This window comes from Suncus etruscus, chromosome 1, assembly GCF_024139225.1.
Source record: "Suncus etruscus isolate mSunEtr1 chromosome 1, mSunEtr1.pri.cur, whole genome shotgun sequence".
Classification (NCBI taxonomy): domain Eukaryota; kingdom Metazoa; phylum Chordata; class Mammalia; order Eulipotyphla; family Soricidae; genus Suncus; species Suncus etruscus.
Window position 1 is genome coordinate 187492414 of NC_064848.1, and position 21067 is coordinate 187513480.

The following is a 21067-nucleotide window of genomic DNA, read 5'->3' on the forward strand; positions in this document are numbered from 1 at the left end:
TCCCCTGTGCCTGCCAGGAGCTATTTCTGAGCAGACAGCCAGGAGTAACCCCTGAGCAACGCCGGGTGTGGCCCAAAAACAAAACAAAACAAAACAAAAAAAAGAGTAACCCCTGAGTGCTGCTGGGTGTGGGCGTGGCCCCCCAAAAAAAAGAATACTCAAGATACTTTAAAATTTGGGGGTAGTTTTGTTTTTCTGTTTTGGGGCCACACTCAGCAGTGCTCAGGGATTACTCCTGGCTCTGCACTCAGAAATCAATCTTGGCAGTCTCGGGGGACCAAATGGGATGCCAGTTATTGAACCTGGTTGTCTGCATGCAAGACAACCACTACCCACTATGCTATTGTTCTGGTCCGAGACTTAAACATTTATATTTCCCAAAGGACATAACCAACAATGACAATCATTTTATTCATGAGGAAGAAATTTTGTGTTTTTGTTTTGGGGCGACAGCCAGTGATGCTCAAAATTTACTCCTGGCTTTGTGCTCAGGAATCATCTGGTGGAGCAAAGAATGGAACCTGGAACCTAAGTTAGCTACATACAAGGCAAGTGCCCTCCTCACTGTACTCTTTCTCTGGTCCCTGTGGAAGAAGCCTCAGACTGCAAAACTAGGACCTGGAGAGACACAGTTCTGGAAGCAAAAGTCATCTCAGGAAATAATCCACACAGTAAAAGGGTGCAAGAACAGGTTCAGGAATTCCAGTACTCAAGTCAGGAATCCCTTCACACACGCCTTCTGCTCCTAAGGAGGAAAGCAGCTTAGTGGAGGAAGACCAAAGAATGAGCCTTGCCTTCCTGAAACCCTGGCTTTTATTAGCAACAACCAGACCACAACCTAGGGTGGAGAAGGAATACCAAGAAGGGAGGGACCCAGTAATTGAATCACCAGATCATGCCCTAGGGTGGAGTATGAATACTGAGTAGAATAGGATCCAGTAATCCAATAGGCCCCCTCATGAAGAAGAATTGGAAAGAAAGTACACATGACTTTCAATCTGTGAAAGAACAGGTGAGTGGGGTCCAAGTGTCCAATGGGATGGGAAGGAACATGGCACCTGTCAAACAGATCTCATGACTGTTGGTAACAACATCTACAGACACTATTCATTCATCCTCAGAGTCCAGCAGAGAGAAGGCAAAGGCAAAGGAGAGAAGTGAGCATCCCTGGATTGATGGAGTGAAAGAGTGTGTGACTAGAAAGGGCATGTGGGAATATCTTTGGTGAGAGAAACTTCTCCATCTTGTCCTGGGAGTGGTTATGTGTGTGTTGAATTGAATTGTGAGATCAACTCATTTTGTTTGTTTGGTTCTGCACTTAGGGATTATTCCTGGCAGGGCTTAGGGAGTTGTATGTGGTATTGAGGATCGATCCTGAGTCAACCACATTCAAGCAAGTACCTTACACACTGTCCTATCTCTTCTTTCTGAGACCTACTTTTGTTTTGGGGCTCTACCTGGCTGCATTTAGGGCTTATTCTTGCCACTGTGCTCAGGGCTTATCCCTGGATCTGTGCTCAGGGAATCACACCTGACAAGGTTGCAGGGGGCGGGGGTTCCCACATGTGGCGCCAGGAATTGCAATCAGTCCCAGTCAGTATCTTCTTTTTTTTTTTTAATGGGTAGTCACACCCAGTGGCGCTCAGGGGTTACTCCTAGCTCTGCGCTCAGAAATAGCTCCTGACAGCTCCGGGGACCATATAGGATGCCAGGAATCAAACCACTGTCTGTCCTGGGTCGGCCACATGCAAGTCAAATGCCCTACCACTGTGCTATTGCTCCGGCCCCTGGATTTTTTTTTGTTTTTTTTTTTTTTGGGGGGGGGGTTCACACCCGGCAATGCTCAGGGGTTACTCCTGGCTCTACCCACAGAAATCACTCCTGGCAGGCTTGGGGAACCATATGAGATGCCGGGATTCGAAACACTGACCTTCTGCATGCAAGGCAAACGCCTTACCTCCATGCTATCTTTCTGGCCCGGTGGCACTCAGGGGTTATTCCTGGCTATCTGCTCAGAAATAGCTCCTGACAGGCACGGGGAACCATATGGGACACCGGGATTTGAACCAACCACCTTTGGTCCTGAATCGGCTGCTTGCAAGGCAAAAGCCGCTGTGCTATCTCTCCGGGCCCTGTTTTTTTTGTTTGTTTGTTTTTTGTTTTTAATTTTTTTCTGGGGTCACACCCGTTTGGTGCTCAGGGGTTATTCCTGGCTAAGCGCTCAGAAATTGCCCCTGGCTTGGGGGGACCATATGGGACACCGGGGGATCGAACCATGGTCCTGATCCTTGGCTAGCGCTTGCAAGACAGACACCTTACCTTTAGCGCCACCTCGCCGGCCCCACCCCCTTTTTTTTTTTTTTTTTTTTTTTTTTTTTTTTTTGGTTTTTGGGCCACACCCTGTGACACTCAGGGGTTACTCCTGGCTATGCGCTCAGAAGTTGCTCCTGGCTTCTTGGGGGACCATATGGGACGCCGGGGGATCGAACCGCGGTTCGTCCTATGCTAGCGCAGGCAAGGCAGGCACCTTACCTCCAGCGCCACCGCCCGGCCCCCCCCTTTTTTTTTTTTAAGGTACCTACTGTTACCTGACATCGTGGACATTTTGTGCATCAGTTTCATTCTCTGTCGTTTACTAGAATGAGTTGCTTTCTGCTGCCTGTTGAGTATCTGGTATGGAGAGTGCACAACAAATACATTCAGTTGGTTAAAATAGAAGCCACAGGGCCTATGCAGCACAGTGGGTTAAGGTACTGATGTTGTGTCTTCGTGCACTACCAGGTGTGGCTCAAATTTCCCCCTACTTACACACACACACACACACACACACACACACACACACACACACACGGAATCATAGAGCTAGAGCAGACACATGATGGAAAGTGTTCTAGGAATTAAGCCAGAGCGATTCATCATTAGTCTGTGGAGACAGGGTGGGGGACCAGGAAAGAAAGCTGAACGCTCTTCTTGAGGATTATGTGACGCCAGAGTGTCAAGGATGAGCGTTAGGAAGTCTCGAGTTGGCGTTGAGATGTCTCAGGAGCTCTGCACCACCCCTTCCTGTGACATTGGAGACCAGGAACACCTAAGTGGAGAGGATGGGCAGGTCCTGCCAGTCTCTGAAGGTGTTGACCACTCCTCAAGGACTCCTTGCCCTAGAACAGTGCTTCTCAATTATTTTCTGTCATGCCCCCAGGAAGAAGAAAACATTTTTGCGCCCCCCCCACGCGACTGTAAATAGTATCTTTATTAAAAAAAAAAAAAAAAAAACTTTAGAGCCGGAGAGATAGCACAGCGGTGTTTGCCTTGCAAGCAGCCGATCCAGGACCAAAGGTGGTTGGTTCGAATCCCGGTGTCCCATAGGGTCCCCCGTGCCTGCCAGGAGCTATTTCTGAGCAGACAGCCAGGAGTCACCCCTGAGCAACGCCGGGTGTGGCCCAAAAACAAACAAAAAAAAAACTTTAGGGGCCAGAGAGATAGCATGGAGGTAAGGCACTTGCCTTGCAATCAGAAGGTCGGTGGTTCGAATCCTGGCATCCCATATGGTCCCCTGAGCCTGCCAGGAGCGATTTATAAGTGTAGAGCCAGGAGTAACCCTGGAGCACTGCCGGGTGTGACCCAAAAACCAAAAAAAAAAAAAAAATTTTTTTTTAACGGGTGGTAGGAAAGAAAAAAATAAACTTTAACCTGCAAAACAAAAATATATAAAATAATTTGAGCTGATTTTTTGTTTTTGTTTTTGTTTTTGAGTCACACCCGGCAGTGCTCAGGAGTTACTCCTGGCTGTCTGCTCAGAAACAGCTCCTGGCAGGCACAGAGGACCATATGGGACACTGGGATTCGAACCAACCACCTTTGGTCCTGGATCAGCTGCTTGCAAGGCAAACGTCACTGTGCTATCTCTCCGGGCCCTGAGCTGATTTTTTTTTTTTTTTTTTTTTGGTTTTTGGGTCACACCCGGCAGTGCTCAGGGGTTGCTCCTGGCTCCATACTCAGAAATTGCTCCTGGCAGGCACGGGGGACCATATGGGACGATGGGATTCGAACCGATGACCTTCTGCATGAAAGGCAAATGCCTTACCTCCATGCTCTCTCTCTGGCCCCTGAGCTGATTTTTTTTTTTTTTTTTTGTGGTTTTTGGGTCACACCCGGCAGTGCTCAGGGGTTATTCCTGGCTTCGTGCTCAGAAATTGCTCCTGGCATGCACGGGGGACCGTATGGGACGCCGGGATTCGAACCGATGACCTTCTGCATGAAAGGTAAATGCCTTACCTCCATGCTATCTCTCCGGCCCCCTGAGCTGATTTTTTAATCAGAGGCGATGTCTGGATTAATGGCTACAATGAGCACGCTTTGCAATGCATAGATTTTCAAAATGGGGTTTGAAGCAGGACACAGCAACTCTCAGCTCCAGAGACATACAGACACGGGGCTTAGCTTGTTATGACAGTGTTTGCCGAGGTCAAACACACCACCCTTTATGGAGCCTCTCGACTCCCCCTGGGGAGCACACCCCACTATTTGAGAACCATTGCTCTAGAAGGAGTGCGCTTTCAGTCTGTCTGTCTGCCTGCCTGCCTGTCTCTGTCTGTCTGTCTCAGTGGCCCTAGGGGGAGTGCTCTCTCCTCTTTCACCTCTCTCTCTCTGTCTCTGTCTCTCTCTCTTTGTCTCTCTCTCTGTCTCTCTCTCTCTGTCTCTCTCTCTCTGTCTCTCTCTCTCTGTCTCTCTCTCTGTCTCTCTCTCTGTCTCTCTCTCTCTGTCTCTCTCTCTCTCTCTCTCTCTCTTCCTTTCTCTCTTTCATGCTCAGGGGTTATTCCTCCTGACAGGCTTGGGGGACCATGCCTTGCATGAGGCTCACCTGGGTTCAATCCCCAGCATCCCATATGGTCCCCTGAGTCTACCAGGAGCGATTTTTGAGTGCAGAGCCAGGACACCACAAGGTGTGGCCCCAAAACAAAACAAAAATAAAACAAGAACTAAGAAAGACTGAATTCAGAGTTCCCAGGATCTGAACCTACTCAGGGTCAGAGTCCAGGGTACAAACACTGCATGGTCAGGTCAAGGGCACTCAGGCCTACCCACCAGATGCCCATACCTTGACCGGATATTTCAGTCCCCTCACCCACCTATTTTCTTCCTCCTTGTGTGGACAGTAGCTGAGAGTAAGAATCAGGGGGGTTCAAAAGGGTTCTGTGGGGGGCCGGTGAGGTGGCGCTAGAGGTAAGGTGTCTGCCTTGCAAGCGCTAGCCAAGGAAGGACCCTGCAGTTCGATCCCCAGGCGTCCCATATGGTCCCCCCAAGCCAGGGGCAATTTCTCAGCGCTTAGCCAGGAGTAACCCCTGAGCATCAAATGGGTGTGGCCGAAAACAAACAAACAAACAAAAAACAAAAACAAAAAGGACTCTGTGGAGGGTCAGAGCCATAGTACAGCAGATAGGGCATTTGCTTTGCACACAGCTCACTGGGGTTCGATCCCTGGCATCCCATATGGTCTCCTGAGCACTGTCATAGGTGATCCCTGAATGCAGAGAGTAAGCTGGGTGTGTACCCCTCCCCTCCATAAAAGGGCTCTGTAGGCTGTGTGGGGAGAGGAGGACAGTACCTAAGTACCTTTGACTGCCTAAGCTGATCTAACCATGAACAAAGGGTGGGGATAATCTGGAGGTGTGGGAAGACCCCCACCCCATAAGCGAATAGACTGTTACCCCTTTTGTCAGTACAGGCAGTGACGAATGAAAGCAGTTCTCTTTTTTATCCGCTAGGTGTCACCACAGTGATGATGGTCTCACCATCCCTGGCGCAGGAAAAGAGGAAATAGCCTCCCAGGGATGGAGCATTTAGTCGGGTTACTTGGAGTCTCAGAAGGTCTGACCCCAGGCAGGATCAGCAGGAGGGGAGAATGGACTTGAAGTTTCCATTCCCTCCCTCTCTGCTGGCTCTTTTCCATTTATATATATTTGTGTGTGTGTGTGTGTGTGTGTGTGTGTGTGTGTGTGTGTGTGTGCATAGTCTGCTATGCTCAGGGCATACTCTTTGTTTTTGTTTTGTTTGTTTGTTTTGTTTTTGGGCCACACCCGGTGGTGCTCAGGGGTTACTCCTGGCTGTCTGCTCAGAAATAGCTCCTGGCAGGCACAGGGGACCATATGGGACACCGGGATTCGAACCAACCACCTTTGGTCCTGGATCGGCTGCTTGCAAGGAAAACGCCCGCCATGCTATCTCTCTGGGCCCCAGGGCATACTCTTTTTTTTTTTTTTTTTTTTTTTTTTTTTTGGTTTTTGGGCCACACCCTGTGACGCTCAGGGGTTACTCCTGGCTATGCGCTCAGAAGTTGCTCCTGGCTTCTTGGCGGACCATATGGGACGCCGGGGGATCGAACCGCGGTCCGTCCTAGGCTAGCGCAGGCAAGGCAGGCACCTTACCTCCAGCGCCACCGCCCGGCCCCATTCTTGACTCTGCATTCAGAGATCACATAATGGCAGAGCTCAGGGGACCGCATACGATGCCAGGGATCAAACTTGGGTGGACAGCATACAAGGCAAACGTTAGCTGTATTATCTCTCTTTTAGTTTAGTAGTTAAATCCATTAAATATATATATATTTGTATGTTATGCATTCCTTACATGCCAACTTAATATCATCCACCCTTTCTCTTCAACTCATGGCCATTTTTCTTGAAAGGTATATGTACACGTATACTACTATATTTCTTCACCTCCTATCCATTATGTTTTTGTTTTATCATTTTGGGGGCACAGCTCGTGGTGCTCAGGGCTTGCTTTTGGTTTTGCACTCAGGAAACACTACTAGTGGGGTTCAGGGGACCTTATGGGATGCTGGGGATTGAACCAGGGTAGGTTGTGTGTAAGGCAAGTCCTTTACCCATGGAACTATGGCTCTGTTCCATTTTGTCTTGCTTCCTTCCTTATCATTATGAGCTTTTTTTTTTTTTTTTTTGATTTTTGGGTCACATCTGGCAGCTATCTCTCCGGCCCCATGAAAGTCTTTTTATTTTATTTTATTTTTTTGATATTTTTTGTTTTGGTTTTTGGTTTTTGGGTCACACCCGGCAGCGCTCAGGGGTTACTCCTGACTGTCTGCTCAGAAATCGCTCCTGGCAGGCTCAGGGGACCATATGGGATGCTAGGATTTGAATCATCACCTTCTGCATGAAAGGTAAACACCTACTTCCATGCTATCTCTCCGGTCCCGAAAGTTTTTTAAATACAGGTATTGGAGACAGAATCCAGGGTAGGTGAATGCTTGCCTGGCATTGAGCCAATACCTGTTTAATCCCCAGCGCTATATATGGTCCCCAAGGCACTGCCAAGGGTTTTCCCTGAGCACAGAGTCAAAAGTGACCCTTGAGCACTGTTGGGTGTGATCTTCAACCTAAAAATTAAAAGAAAAAATTTCATTTTTGGATTTTGGGTCACACCCGGCAGTGCTCAGGGGTCACTCCTGGCTCTACGCTCAGAAATTGCTCATGGCAGGCTCAGGGGACCATATGGGATACCAGAATTCGAACCACTGACCTTCTGCATGCAAGGCAAATGCCTTACCTCCATGCTATTTCTCTGCCCCCCCCAAAAAAAAATATTTTTTTTTTTTTTTGGTTTTTGGGCCACACCCGGTAACGCTCAGGGGTTACTCCTGGCTATGTGCTCAGAAGTTGCTCCTGGCTTGGGGGACCATATGGGACACCGGGGGATCGAACCGCGGTCCGTCCAAGGCTAGCGCAGGCAAGGCAGGCACCTTACCTTTAGCGCCACCGCCCGGCCCCCCAAAAAATATTTTAAATACAGACCAATTGAAGGATTAGACCAACAGGTATAATCTAATTGGTCTAATTAGACCAATTAGGTCTTTAAATCCTTCTAGATTAAAAAATATTTTTCTAAAGTTGTTTTTGTTCTGTGACACATTCACACACATCTCACACATACACATATTATTTTTATTTGACCGAGATATTTCATTTATTTATTTTGGGAGGATCACAGTCGACCATCCCAGAGGTTATTCCTGGCTCTGTGCTCAATAATCACTGCTGGTTGGCTTGGGGGACCATATAGGATGCCAGGAATCTATCCCTGGTCAGCCATGTGCAAGGCAAGAGCACAACCCCTAGCCCTACCCTAGTGTATATTATCACTCTAGTCCAAATCAGGAGTTTTTGGGCAAAAACAATAGTACCATGAGTGGGGCACTAGCCTACCACCCTGCTGACATAAATTCAATCTCCTACATGCCATATGATCCCCCAAGCCCTACCAGTAGTGAATCCTAAGTGCAGAGCCAGGAGTAACCCCTGAGAAAAGTCAGGAGTGGCCGGTCCTTCCCATCTCCCCACCCATCATAAAAACAAAACAAAATAAAACAAAAACGAAAAAAAAAAACTGAGGCCAGAGAGGAACCTCAAGAGGCTGAAATGCAGCACATGCAGTCAGTTCCCCAACATGGTTGGGAATTACCCTGAGCCCTAAATTGGAGCAGCCCCAAAGTACTACGAAGTATGACTCAAAAACCCAGATAAGTGGCTTGAGAGATAGAGTAGGGTGCTAGTCTTGCACACAACCGATCCAGGTTTGATTCTCAGCATCCCATAAGCCTTATTGAGCCCTCTGTCTTATTGAGCCTATGTCTGGAGTAATTCCTGAGTGCAGAGTCAGACATAACCTCTGAGCTTTACCTGGTGTGACCCCAAAACTAAACAAAGCAAACCTAAATACACCACTGAAACCCAACCCTTCCCTTTTCTATCCACAAAAGTAAAACAACACCTAAACCAAACCAAATAAAATAAAACCAAACCAAAATAAACACTTATATTTGGGAATGTGATGCCTTCCACTTTTATTTACTTTTTTTTTTTTTTTTGGGTTTTTGGGTCACACCCGGCTGTGCTCAGGGGTTACTCCTGGCTGTCTGCTCAGAAATAGCTCCTGGCAGGCACGGGGGACCATATGGGACACCGGGATTCCAACCAACCACCTTTGGTCCTGGATCGGCTGCTTGCAAGGCAAACGCCACTGTGCTATCTCTCCGGGCCCCTTTTTTTTGGTTTTTGGGTCACACTCAGCAGCTTTCAGAGGTTACTCCTGGCTCTGCACTCAGAAATTGCTCCTGGCAGGCATAGGAGACCATTTGGGTGACACTGTTTGTCCTGGATGGGCTGCATGCATGGCAAAAGCCCTACAATTGTGCTATCTCTCCAGCCCTTTATTTACTATTTGTTTTGGTGTTACACCCAGTAGTGCACAGGGACTATTTCCAGCTCTGTGTTTGGGGGTTATTACCATTGGTGCTGGGGTGTTTCCATCAGTGGATCTCTATAACAGTGTGGTGTTATGGATTGAACCCAAACAAGTACCTGAACCCTTGCTCTCTGGTGCCTTGTGGGTAACTCTAAAATTAGCACATCTAGTTGGTTTGGTTTTGTTTTGGTGCTGTGTGTCTCAGCTATTCTTGTGGGTCACAGTACTTTCATGAGAGGAAAACGGGTACACGAGTGAATGAATATGAAATATGAAATAATTAAGACCACACAAAATGCATTGTATGGGGACCCATATCTATGAGAGGAGAGACAAACTTTACTTTTCAGCTGATGACATTTTAAGCACAACTCTGGCATGCAAGGTATTTTCAGGGAAACAAAGGGCAGAGGATCGTTAGGAGGGACAACACAATGGTACCAGACCCTAGGATCTATATATCAAATAACTAACCCATGTAGGTGAGGAGAGTCCTGCTAGAGGTAAGGCGAAACATGAGACAGAAGTGTTCTGGCTTGCAAGAAGTTTGCAGCCTCCGGAAAGTAGAATTCAAGAAAGGCAGAAGCTATAGTATAGCAACATAGCAACGTGAAGCTGAGAGCAGGAAAAAGCAAGTTGCTGGGAATTGGCTTGGCTCAACCTTTGAGTTGCAAATATACTAGCCGGTGGGGAATTTAGCAGTCTTGGTGCTGAAAATTTCTATAAGATTGCAGGATAGGGGCCCGGAGAGATAGCACAGTGGCGTTTACCTTGCAAGCAGCCGATCCAGGACCAAAGGTGGTTGGTTTGAATCCCGGTGTCCCATATGGTCCCCCGTGCCTGCCAGGAGCTATTTCTGAGCAGACAGCCAGGAGTAACCCCTGAGCACTGCCGGGTGTGGCCCAAAACCAAAAAAAAAATAAAAGATTGCAGGATAACTGAGGCCCGAATAGCTGTAGTTTAGCAAGGGAGGCAAAGCCAAATAAATAAAAGTAAAGAGATATATAATGTTAAAGCCATGTCAGAAATATAGCCAGTAATCCACGCAGGGGTTATGACTGACTTCCACCGATGGGCCTTCTGGCTGAATTATTTCTTGGGGAAAATTGGGCACTTCACCAGGAAAGCCAGTAGACACATCTGGAGTGTGCTATCCCTTTATAATGGAGACATCCATGTTAAGTGCAGTGACATTGGGGCCGGGCGGTGGCGCTAAAGGTAAGGTGCCTGCCTTGCCTGCGCTAGCCTTGGACGGACCGCGGTTCGATCCCCCTGTGTCCCATATGGTCCCCCGAGCCAGGAGCAACTTCTGAGCACATAGCCAGGAGTAACCCCTGAGCGTTACCGGGTGTGGCCCAAAAACCAAAAAAAAAAAAAAGTGCAGTGACATTTTGGTTTGGTTTTTGAGGTCACACCCAGTGGCGCTCAAAGGTTACTCCTAGATCTGCACTCAGAAGATGCTCCTGGCAGGCATGGGAGACCATATGGGATACAGTGATTCGAACCAGGTCTGTCCTATGTTGGCCTCATGCAAGGCAAACGCCTTACCACTGTGCTATCTCTCCGACCCTTAGCACATCTAAGGTTGGTTGGTTTTTTGTTTTTTTTTTTTGGTTGGGTTTTGTTACTCAGTGTTTCCCTTTCACTCTATAACCCAGCACAACAGGCTTTTTTGTTCCTCCCTGAAACTGTCCTCAAACAGGCCACCAACTCACATGCTCATAAATCCAGGGATGCTTGGCTCAACTGCTTCTGTATCCAGAACTGGCCATTTCTGCCTGTCCTTCCTTCCTGAACACTCATTCTGGCTTCCAGAACATTCTGTTCCTAGGAGTGCTCTCTGCACCTGATTTCATGACCTCCCTGGCATCTTCTCTTAGTTTGATCCTTCCACCCAGAATCCTATCCTTGGTCTGTCCTAACCCTTCTCTCTCTCTCTATCTCTCTCTCTCTCTGTCTCTCTCTCTGTCTCTCTCTGTCTCTCTCTGTCTCTCTGTCTCTCTGTCTCTCTCTGTCTCTCTGTCTCTGTCTCTGTCTCTCTCTCTCTCTCTCTCTCTCTCTCTCTCTCTCTCTCTTGGTTTTTGGGCCACACCCGGCAGCACTCAGGGATTACTCTTGGCTCTGTGCTCACAAATCCATCCTGGCAGGCACGGAGCACCATATGGGATGCCGGGATTCGAACCACTGTCCATCTTGGATCAGCTGCATGCAAGGCAAACACCCCACCGCTGTGCTATCTCTCTGGCCCCTAGCCCTTCTCTTTTCCCTTTTATTCCTGGGCTTAGGTTTCAGCACTATATTTCTCTGTAGATACAGAACCAATGATTTGAAATTTGGCTGAAAACAGCTATCATCTCACCAGAAAGTCCCCAAAGCACAAAGGCAGAAACCACCAGGGTTTTTTTTTTTTTTTTTTTCAGATTTGGTTCTGGGCCCAGGATACTGCAATATAAGGAGTCATACACCAGCCCCGATTCTTTTGTCCCCACTCCCACATGTTTTTGTTTTGTTTTGTTTGATGTCCCATACCCAGCAGTACACAGGACTTACTTCTGGCCAGGGATCAAACTAGGTTGCCACTTGCAAGGCAAGTGCCCTACCCACCCCCGCTCAAGCCACAGCACATTTTTTTCCTAATCTTTATCATAACACCATGATTTATCAAGTTGCTCATAATATAGTATTTTAGGTATTAAATGTTCAAACACCAATCCTACCATTAGTGTGATCTTTCCTTCCATGGCCCTAGTCTCCCACCCACCATCATAGCCTGCCCCCATGCAGACACAAACAAATTTACTTCATTTTGCTTGTTACAACACGGAGGCAAATGGAATTGCCAACACTTAGATCAACAAGGGTCAATTTGGGGCCGGGCGGTGGCGCTGGAGGTAAGGTGCCTGCCTTGCCTGCGCTAACCTAGGACGGACCGCGGTTCGATCCCCTGGCGTCCCATATGGTCCCCCAAGAAGCCAGGAGCAACTTCTGAGCGCATAGCCAGGAGTAACCCCTGAGCGTCACAGGGTGTGGCCCAAAAAAAAAAAAAAAACAAGGGTCAATTTGAAACAATTGTTAATATCTCTCCAGGAAGTTGCTAAAATCAATGTCTAAGGATTAACTAGGCTGTGGGTGGTGCTAGTCAAGCCTGTTACTGTGTAGGTTCACTGAACTTGGTAGATATCTGTGTAACTTTCCCATAAGATTATCTGTAATATGGGGCCAGAGTGATAGTACAATGGGTAGGGCATTTGCCTTGTATGCAACCCACCCAGGACCAACCAGGTTTGATCCCCAGCATCCCATATGGTCCCCCAAGTCTGCCAGGAGCGAATTTTGAGCGCAGAGCGAGGAGTAACCCCCAGGTGCCTCCAACTGTGACCCAAAACCTTAAAACCAAACAAACAAAAAGATTATCTCTGGGACCGGAGAGATAGCATGGAGGTAAGGTGTTTGCCTTTCATGCAGAAGGTCGGTGGTTCTAACCCCAGCATCCCATATGGTCCCCTGAGCGTGCCAGGAGCGATTTCTGAGTGTAGAGCCAGGAATAACTACCCCTGAGTGCTGCCGGGTGTGACTCAAAAAAGAAAAGATTATCTCTAATACTACTTTTTTTTGGGGGGGGGGGCACACTGCCTGAGCAGTGGCGCAAGCTGTAGGGCGTTTGCCTTGCACGCACTAATCTAGGATGGACTGTGGTTTGATCCTCCAGCGTCCCATATGGTCCCCCAAGCCAGGAGCAATTTCTTTTTTTTTTTGTTTTTTTTGTTTTTTTTGGGCCACACCCGGTAACGCTCAGGGGTTACTCCTGGCTATGCGCTCAGAAGTCGCTCCTGGCTTGGGGGATCATATGGGACACCGGGGGATCGAACCATGGTCCATCCAAGGCTAGCGCAGGCAAGGCAGGCACCTTACCTCTAGCGCCACCGCCCGGCCCCAGGAGCAATTTCTAAGCGTATAGCCAGGAGTAACCCCTGAGCGTAACTGGTTGTGGCAAAAAAAAAGGCAAAAAAATAATGGGCCTGTTGTACTGGCAGACTGGGGGGACAAGGGAGGTGATCTGGGATGCAATTATGAATCACTGGTGGAAGGAGGTTGACAGTGGTGGTGGGATTGGCCTTGATTCATTGTATGTCTGAATTCCAACTATGAACGACTTTGTAAATCACAATAGTTTCAATAAACTAGGCTTTCCCCCATTCCCCACTCGGCTCCTTAGGGAGGGGCTGGTGGGGGCCCTGAACTTCCGGCCTCTCAGGTTCTGAAGCAGTCACTGATAATCTCTTTTTTTTTTTTTTTTTTTTTTTTTTGGTTTTTGGGCCACACCTGGTGGTGCTCAGGGGTTACTCCTGGCTGTCTGCTCAGAAATAGCTCCTGGCAGGCATGGGGGACCATATGGGACACCGGGATTCGAACCAACCACCTTTGGTCCTGGATCAGCTGCTTGCAAGGCAAATGCCGCTGTGCTATCTCTCCAGGCCCCACCAGCCTATATTTTCAAAACTGCGCAGGGGCGCTAGCACATGATCCATTAATAGTACTCACTATCATTGAATTATGTTTTTATGTATGCAGAATGTCCATTTTGTACTCTGCCCTTTCACACACACCTACAAAAATCATTTTTCTCTTTAACTCTCTCACTCCCTATCACATTACTCCACATTTACCCTTTTTAACTTAAGTACTGTAGCGTTCTAAATCACAGACCAAGTGGTGCCCTGGATTTAACGCCCCCCCCCAACTATTCCAAAAGGTATAAAAAGGACACGTATGTCTTTTCAGCATTTTATGTGTGTTTTCTTTTTTTCTTTTTTTGGTTTTTGGGTCACACCCGGCAGTGCTCAGGGGTTACCCCTAGCTGTCTGCTCAGAAATAGCTCCTGGCAGGCACAGGGGACCATATGGGACACCGGGATTCTAACCAACCACCTTAGGTTCTGGATCAGCTGCTTGCAAGGCAAACACCACTGTGCTATCTCTCTGGGCCCATGTGTTTTCTTTGATGGCTATAACTCTTGCTGAATATTTTCTTATACAGTGATGATCCCCCCCCCCTTTTTTATCTTTTCTTCTCTTTGTGAACTGTTCAATAGGGAATTTGGTGAAAGAGTCCCTCAATTTAATGCTTATGTTTGAACCAAGTCATGGGTATTGTTGGACGTGTTCTTACACCCCTATATACTCTGATATGCCACATGGCTTTATTTCTTGTTTGCATAGGCTCATTAAAATGGGAAAATACTACACATACAAATAAGTTCTTATCTCATAGAGATAGGAATACACAAATCTTGTAGTGCAATGGAAACTTATACCCTGAACATTGACATAAAGACCTGGCACAGGCCTCAGAAGAATGGGCATTCCCCACCACCCCTGATCTAGGGAAGACTTCTACAAAACATCCAAGGTTGTCTATAACATCACCTGGAGGCAATCCTCTACCAGGGAAGACCCTACCGCTGCTCTGACATCAACCTACTCAAAAGAGACTTTCTTAACACTGAAAAGACTTAACAACACAACAGTGAGTTAACGTAAATAGTTCTGAATTGTAGGGGGCCGGGCGGTGGCGCTAAAGGTAAGGTGCCTGCCTTGCCTGCGCTAGCCTTGGACGGACCGCAGTTCGATCCCCCGGTGTCCCATATGGTCCCCCAAGCCAGGAGCAACTTCTGAGCACATAGCCAGGAGTAACCCCTGAGCGTTACTGGGTGTGACCCAAAAACCAAAAAAAAAAAAAAAAAAAAAAAAAAAAAGAAAGAAAAGACTTAACAACAACAATGACCTGCTTACGGGACAGGTCTTTCTGTATTGCCCCTTAATTGAGAGGTGAAACTAGAGGATACTCCACACCAGCCTGACTTCAATGTAGGATGTGCAGATTCGAGGATCTTTTTTTTTTCTTTAGTTTTTGGGTCACACCCAGCAGTGCTCAGGGGTTACTCCTGGCTGTCTGCTCAGAAATAGCTCCTGGCAGGCACGGGAGACCATATGGGACACCGGGATTCGAACCAACCACCTTTGGTCCTGTATGGGCTGCTTGCAAGGCAAACGCCGCTGTGCTATCTCTCCGGGCCCAGATTCTAGGATCTTTAATACAGAAACCTGATGCCAACAATAGAGATTGCGTGAAAAATAAAACTGTATTGGCACTACAGACAATGACTTGGATTGAATAAACTAGTTTGCCTGGAGCCTAGAATTGGTCTTATGCCAGGAAACTTCAGGGGTAGGGTCTCCTTGTATTTAGACCAAGACTTTTCCTTTCCATGTCCCCCATATTTTGGTGGGCCTATGCAAACAATATTTGCCACTCTAACACTGTTTTTACTGTGTTCTTTTGACTCCAACCCTTAAAAAAAAACATTAAACTTTTTTTTTTTTTTTTTTTTTTTTTTTTGTGGTTTTTGGGTCACACCCGGCAGTGCTCAGGGGTTATTCCTGGCTCCAGGCTCAGAAATCGCTCCTGGCAGACACGGGGGACCATATGGGACACCGGGATTTGAACCGATGACCTCCTGCATGAAAGGCAAATGCCTTACCTCCATGCTGTATCTCCGGGCCCAACATTAAACTTTTGATGTTAACTTAAACTAATATGCATGTGCATGAAAATATAAAAAAAATACTATGCCTTCAATGTTTAAGGAGTCACATAAATCTCATGGCTTTAGATTGCTTTGTGTACTGCTAAGAAATGTTATAATGTACTACAATCGGGGGATTTGTAGACAAAGTAATTGTACATGGGTTCTTCCTTATTTTTCTTAATGTTCTTTGACTGTAAGTTCAATATTTAGGAGTCTGCAAGGGGATTTCTTTTGAGAACTCTATTTATAGGCGATTGTCCTTCCACTGTAACTTTACATTCTCCTCTTTGCATCATTGTTCTCATAATTAAAAAAAAAATAAATAAACAACAACACCAAAAAAATAAAATTTAAAAAAAAAAAAAAAGGAGGGCCCAGAGTGATAGCAGAGCGGCATTTGCCTTGCAAGCAGCCCATACAGGACCAAAGGTGGTTGTTGGTTCGAATCCCGGTGTCCCATATTGTCCCCCGTGCCTGCCAGGAGCTATTTCTGAGCAGACAGCCAGGAGTGACCCCTGAGCACCGCTGGCGTGGCCCAAAAACAAAAACAAACAAAAAAAAATTAAAAGGAGCCGGAGCGGTTGTACAAGCAGTAAGGCATCATCTGCCTTGAGCTTGCTAGCTAGGCTAGGACGGACCACAGTTTGATCCCCCACCACCACCCTGTGTCCAATATGGTCCCCCAAGCCAGGAACGATTTCTGAGCATAGAGCCAGGAGTAAGCCATGAGTGTCTCTGGGAGCCAGGAATAACCCCTGATGACTGGCGCTGCTGGGTGTGGCCCAAAAACAAAAACAAAAAAAGTTAATAAGGTTAAGTGTAAGTGGCAGAGCTAGGCTGTTTTTGTTAGAAGGTGCAAGGGGTGATATTTAGCTACTGCAATGCTGTAGAAAGGGGAAGCTGAAGCCTCCACCACTGCCCTGTCTGAGAAATCCAGAGAGGTATCAGCTAGGGTGTCCTACCTAGGAAGTATTAGAGGCCATTATTTTCTTTTGGAGGTTGATGGAAGATCTGGGCTGGTTTTCTGCCAGGAGATTGGGCTTTGGAAAGCTGAAGCCACAGGGTTTTCCTGTGGTGGGGTGGGTCCAGTGGGATGGGGGGGCTCTCTGCCCAGTTTGCTTCAAAAAAGACTCATTTAGCCTTGTAGTCTAATTTCATTTGAGAGGATTTAGTTGCTCAGCTCACATTATTTGATTTCTTTTTTTGTTTTTTTGGGTCACACCCGCAGCACTCAGGGGCTACTCCTGGCTCTACACTCAGAAATCACCCCCTGGCAGTCTTGGGAGATCATATGGGATGCCGGGATTCGAACCACCGTCCTTCTGCATGCAAGGCAAATGCCTTACCGCTGTGCTATCTCTCCGACCCCACATTATTTGATTTCAATTGCAGAGTTGGAACGTATCTTTCAAAGAGTATAGGGGGTGGCATTCAGCTGCTTTAGTTCATACAGAAAGGGGAATCTGTTCCTTCCTTTCTGAGAATGCCACAGAGAAATCACCAGACAGGTCTACCTGAGGAATATCAGTGGCTATTATTTAATTTTGCAAATTTATTTATTTATATTATTATTATTATTATTTTTATTTTTATTTTTTTGGTTTTTGGGCCACACCCAGCGGTGCTTAGGGATTACTTCTGGCTGTCTACTCAGAAATAGCTCCTGGCAGGCACGGGGGACCAAATGGGACACCGGGATTTGAACCAACCACCTTTGGTCCTGGATCGGCTGCTTGCAAGGCAAACACCACTGTGCTATCTCTCTGGGCCCTATTTTTTTTTTTTTTTTTGGTTTTTGGGCACACCCGTTTGATGCTCAGGGGTTACTCCTGGCTATGTGCTCAGAAATCGCCCGTGGCTTGGGGGGACCATATGGGACGCCGGGGGATAGAACCGCAGTCCATCCTACGCTTGCGCTTGCAAGGCAGACACCTTACCTCTAGCGCCACCTTCCCAGCCCCTATTTTTTATTTTTTAAGCCTACAGCACCCAGTATTCCCAGGTGGTCTCCCATCAGGCCTGACCCTTCTTAGCTTCCGAGATCAGATGAAAATCGGGTATGTTCAGGGTATGGCCGTAGACGCAAATTTATTTTTTATTGAGTAATTTTTTTTTTTGCAAAATTGTTACAACTTTTACTTATAATTTGGGGTCACATTGTTGCCTCAGTCATTGAAATGTCTAAGACCCTTAACCAAAGCCCTGATATTAGGGTTCCAGTTAGTCCCTCAACCTTTCAGTGAGGTATCTAAGCTAGGAAAGATTGCTCTCCTTGCTTCTAGTCTCACCCTGTTCAGCAGAGGGAAATCAGGACTTGTGGCCTTACTGAAAAGAACCACATAGACTTGAGGCCTTTTGCTCTGCATGTAGGTTGTCCTGTCTCCCTAGCTTTTTTGTTTGTTTCTTTTGGCCCAGACCTGGTGATGCTCAAGTGTTAATCCTGGCTATGTGCTCAGAAATCGCCCCTGGCTTGGGGAATCATATGATATGCCAGGGATCAAACCAAGGTCCATCTTGGGCAAGCTGCGTGCAAGGCAAACGCCCCACAACTGCACTACTGCTCCAGCCCCTCCCTAGCTTTTTATATTTTTATTTTATTTAAAAAAAAAAAACAAAATGAGAAATGGGTCTGGAGAAATAGTACAGCTGGTTCTTGCATGCCTTGCATGGGATGACATACCGGTATCCCAGATGATCCTAGCACTGCCAGGAGTAATTTATGAGTTGCAGAGCTAGGAGTAATCCCTTAGCACTGCCGGTTGTGGCCACAAAACAAAACAAAAAACCAAGAAAAATATTTATATTTTATTTACTTTTCAGTAAGTTTAAGTTCTTTATTTTTTGGATGGGGGGATTGGGTCACATCCAGCAGCACTAGTGCTCAAGGTTTACTCCTGGTTCTGCACTCAGAAATCGCGCCTGGCAGTCTTGGGGAACCATATGGAATATGGGGGATTGAACCCGGGTTGGTCCTGGGTCAGCTGAGTGCAAGGCAAATCCCTACTGCTGTGCTGTCATTCTGCCTCAAGTTTAAATTCTTTTTTTTTTTTTTTTGGTTTTGGGTCACACCCCGCAGCGGTCAGGGATTACCTCCATGCTATCTCTCCGGCTCCCAAGTTTAAATTCTTGAGAGGTACAGTCTCACACAAATTCTGTGACCAATTATCTTAGAGGAAGGTTGCGTTAGAGTTTGACTTGAACTATTTCCATGGGCAGGAGTTACCTTTTCCAGATCCCTCTAGTTTTGTTAGGTTTTCCACTAGGAGTCACAGTGTTGTTTTTGTATATGTTTTTTTTTTTTTTGGTTCTTGGGCCACACCTGTTTGACGCTCAGGGGTTACTCCTGGCTATGCGCTCAGAAATCGCCCCTGGCTTGGGGGGACCATATGGGACACCAGGGGATCGAACCGTGGTCCATCCTATGCTAGCACTTGCAAGGTAGACACCTTACCTCTAGCGCCACCTTCCCGGCCCCTGTTTTTTGTATATGTAAGCACATCTCTTTCCCAGAAAGAATTCAGTTTCATCTCAAGCATAAACATCTTTTTTTTTTTGTGTGTGGTTTTTGGGTCACACCCGGCAGTGCTCAGGGGATACTCCTGGCAGGCACGGGGGACCATATGGGACGCCGGGATTCGAACTGATGACCTTCTGCATGAAAGGCAAACGCCTTACCTCCATGCTATCTCTCTGGTCCCTCAAGCATAAACATCTTTAATTTTTTTTTTTTTTTGTGATTTTTTGGGTCACACCCGGCAGTGCTCAGGGGTTATTTCTGGCTCCAGGCTCAGAAATTGCTCCTGGCAGGCACAGGGGACCATATGGGGCGCCGGGATTCGAACCTATGACCTCCTGCATGAAAGGCAAACGCCTTACCTCCATGCTATCTCTCTGGCCCCAAACATCTTTAATTTTAAGAAGAGGTGTATGTTCTCTCTGATTCCAGAGACCTCATTTATAGCCAGCAAAAATGGCTTTGGATCACAGCCTTCTAGCTGTTTCTGTCCTTTAATTAGTCCAGGCCTCCACAAGAATCAACTCCCTAGCTTTTATATCCCCAGCAGGTAGTTCAGCTCATGTCCCAATCATCCCTCATTTGAGGCGTACCATAGTCAACCATAGTCACTTTTTTTTTTTTTTGGGCCACACCCGGTAATGCTCTAGGGTTTACTTCATGAGAAGTTGGCTCCTGGCTTGGGGGACCATATGGTACATACCGGGGGACCCCGAACCGCGGTCCGTCCATCGGCTAGCGCAGGCAAGGGCAGGCACTTTACCCTTTAGCGCCACCCAGCTCCGCGGGAAGCCCCTACCATAGTCACTTACAGGTGTCCCTATCCTCCAACCTGGGCGGCCCCAACTAATCCATCTCCCACACTATAGTCATAGGGATTTTTTTCTAGAAGGCAAAGTAGGTCCATAGTTCTTCTCTACTTAAATCTTTCAATGGGGTTTCTTTGATATGAGACTAAAATCAAGTTATTATGGAGAATAAAGGAATAATAAAAGTCTTTCATAAGTCAACCCCAGTCAACTTTGATAGTTGGTTCCAGAGGGCCATTATGGAAATCTGTAAAGGTCTCTTTTGTTACCACAGTGATAAAGAAATGTCCTGGTATTGTGGTAATCAGAGAACAGGATCTAAATAGAAGAAGGAATCAGTCAATCAGAATGATCCTGGATTCTACATTCCTTTTTTTTTTTTTGTTTTTTTTTGGGCCACACCCGTGACACTCAGGGGTTACTTCTGGCTCTACGCTCTATCGCCCCTGGCTTAGGGGACCATATAGGATGCCAGGGAATCGAACCTAGGTCCATCCTAGGCTATCATGGGCAAGGCAGACGCCTTACTGCTCATGCCACCACTCTGGTCCCTCCTTTTTTTTTTTTTTTTTTTAAATGGAGGGGTCATATCTGACAGTGATCTGGGATCACTCCTGGTGGTACCTGGGGACCATGTGCAGTTGAAGTGATCTGGGATCACTCTTGGTGGTACCTGGGGACCATGTGCAGTGTTGGGGATCAAACAGAGTTCAGTCAGCTGCAACTGCAGTTATGCAACTGCCTTAACCCATATACTATTTTCTGGTCCCTTATTATGATTGTTTTTGTTTTGGGCTACACCTATCAGTGCTCATGTCTTATACTTGGCATTGCACTTAAGGATCACTTCTGGCAGTGCTTGGGGGACCATATGAGGCTCTAGGGATTGAACCT